The sequence below is a fragment of the Phalaenopsis equestris genome, unplaced genomic scaffold (genome assembly GCF_001263595.1).
Source record: "Phalaenopsis equestris unplaced genomic scaffold, ASM126359v1 Scaffold000711, whole genome shotgun sequence".
NCBI classification, from domain to species: domain Eukaryota; kingdom Viridiplantae; phylum Streptophyta; class Magnoliopsida; order Asparagales; family Orchidaceae; genus Phalaenopsis; species Phalaenopsis equestris.
Window position 1 is genome coordinate 128,269 of NW_018165151.1, and position 3,333 is coordinate 131,601.

The following is a 3,333-nucleotide window of genomic DNA, read 5'->3' on the forward strand; positions in this document are numbered from 1 at the left end:
CACAATTTAAGGAGAAGAAGTTATCTACAGAAGAAGTGGTGTTACAAATGGAAAATCAGTTACCAAGTCAAGGAGCTACAATTAGAAATATAGAGAATCAACTTGGACATATCGTAAATTCCTAATAATATTGAAACAAATCTGAAAGACCAGAATAAAGAGCAAGTAAAAGCCGTTCAACTTAGAAGTGGAAGAGAGTTGGAAGGTAAGGTTAAAAAAGAAATTGAAGTAGAGAGAAAAGAAATTGAAGAATCAAAAGAGGATGCTCCAAAAGATTCTGAGAGACCTATTTCTCCGCTGAAAATTGATTTGGAAAAACCACCACCTAGATTTCCTCATAGAATTTCTCAACAGAAGTTGGATAAGCTATTTTCAAAATTTCTAGAAATATTTAAGAACTTATAATTAATATTCAATTTACGGAAGCCTTAGAATAAATGTCAAGCTATGTAAAGTTTATGAAGGATATTCTCAATAGGAAAAGGAAGTTTGAAGATAATGAGACCGTTGCACTTAGTGAGGAGTGCAGTTAATTCAGAAAAAGCTTCCTGAAAAGCTTAAAAATAGTGGTAGCTTTACAATTCCATGTGCGATAGGAATTCCATGTGCAATAGATGTGCAATAGGAGACAGATTTTATGGTAAAGCTTTATGTGATTTAGGTGCAAGCATTAACCTTATGGCATTATCAATATTAAAAAACATGGGAATAGGAGAAATACACCCTACTACTATAACTCTGTAGTTAGCAGATCGTTTGATAACATACCCTAAAGGAGTTATAGAAGATGTCCTAGTGAAAGTGGATCAATTTATTCTTCCTCTTGATTTTGTTGTGCTAGATATGTATGAAGATAAATAGATACCTATCATTTTGGGTAGACCTTTCCTAGCCATGGGAAGAGCAATGATAGATGTGCAGAAAAGGGAATTAGCAATGCGGGTCAATGATCAAACTGTTACTTTCAATATTTCAAGATCAATGAAATATCCTGCAAAAGGTAAAGATGATGAATGTTATAGGATGGACGTTATAAGATATCTAAGTGAATGTCATTTCAAAACAAATTATGAAAAAAAATATTTGGAATACGAGTAAGAAGAGGAATTAGATCGATGTGAAAAATTTTTTAAGGAAGATTCAAACTATGTTCGAGAAAATTTTAAAATTTTGGAAACGATAGACAAAGATAAATCATTTTGTCCATCAATTGAAAAACCTCTAGAACTTGAGTTGAAATTACTTTCTGAACATTTAAAATATGCCTTTTTAGGAGATTCCTCTACTTTACTAGTTATAATTTCCTCAAAATTAATGATGGAAGAAGAAGAAAGGTTGATGAAAATTTTGAAAAATTTTAAGAAAGCCTTTAGATGGAAATTGCTGATATTAAAGGAATCAGTCCTTCAATTTGATGCATAGAATTGATATGGAAGAGAACTGCAAACCCAGGACTGATCCTTAAAGGAGACTGAATCGTGTTATGAAAGAAATTGTTAAGAAAGAAATTTTAAAGTGGTTAGATGTTGGAATTATCTACCCTATTTCAGATAGTGTATGGGTTAGTCCAATTCACTGTGTTCCTAAGAAAGGAGGAGTAACTGTAACTGTGAATGAACATAATGAATTAATACCTACTAGATAAGTTACAGGGTGGCAAATATGTATTGATTATAGAAAATTAAATCTTGTCACTATGAAAGATCATTTTCCATTACCCTTTCTAGATCAAATGCTGGATAGACTAATTGGGCATAAATACTTTTGTTTTATGGATGGATATACTGGTTATCACCATATATAAATATCTCTTGAGGATCAAGAGGAAACAACTTTTACTAGTCCTTATTGTACTTTTGCTTTTAGGAGGATGCCCTTTGGTAAATGTAATGCCCCTACTACATTGTATGATGGTAATATTTTTTTTATTTAATCGAAAAGGGATTGAAGTATTCATGGATGATTTTTCAGTGTTTGGAACTTCATTTGACTCATGTTTAGAATATTTATCTAAAGTTCTTAAGCACTGTGAAGAAACAAATTTAGTCTTTAATTAAGAAAAAATGTCAATTTATGGTAGCAAGAGGAATTGTATTAGGTCATCAAATATCAGAAAATGATGGAAGTAATGGAAGTAAATCCTGCTAAAATTCAAGTGATCGTTAATTTACCTTATCCAACAAATGTAAGGGAAATTAGGAGTTTTTAGGACATGTTGGATTCTACAGGCGATATATTAATACTTTTCAAAGATTGCTAAGCCTTTATGTAATTTACTGGAGAAAGTTACAATTTTTAATTTTAATGAAGAATGCCTAAAAGCTTTTAATTTATTAAAAAAAAAATTAATCATTGCACCAATTATAGTTTCACCAAACTGGGGAAAACCTTTTGAATTGATGTGTGATGTTAGTGATTATGCTATAGGAGCTGTTTTAGGATGAAAATATGATAAAATTTTAAAAGAAATTTACTATACTAGTAAAATTCTTAATGAAACTCAAATTAATTATACAACAACTAAAAAAGAGTTATTAGCTATAGTATATGCTTTTGATAAATTTAGATCTTATTTAACTGGAACTCATTGTGTAGTGCATACAGATCATTCTGCTATTAAGTACTTAATGAAAAAGAATGATCCTAAACCTAGACTTATAAGATGGATTCTTTTTTTGCAAGAATTTGATTTTGAAATAGTAGATCGAAAGGGGACTGAAAATCAAATTGCTGATCATTTGTCCTGGCTTGAGTTAGAAAAACCACTCTATTTTGAAAAAAGAAATTAATGAACATTTTTCAGATGAAAATTTGTTCATTATTAATGAGAGGCGTGTTCCGTGGTATGCCAACATTGTGAACCTTTATGAACTTATTGTTAGCAATATTATACCCTATAGAATGACATACCAACAAAAGAGAAAATTTATTTCTGAAGCTAAGTCTTATTTTGGGGATGACCTATTTTTATATAAATAAGGAAATGATCTAATTATTCAAAGATGTGGATCATTAGAAGAAACTTATGAAAGTATTCATAAATGTCATAATTCTGATTTTGGGGGACATTTTGGTATTGATAAAGCAACATACAAAATTTTACAATTTGGATTCTATTGGCCTATAATTTTTAGAGATGTTAAAGCCTATATCAAAACTTGTGATAGATGTCAATGAGTAGGCAATATTTCTAAAAGAAATGAGATGCTCCTCAATTATATGCTAGAAGTTGAAATATTTGATATTTGGGGATTAGATTTCATGGGACCATTTATACTATCTTTCAGAAATTTATATATTCTTTTAGCAGTGGACTATGTATCCAAATGGATA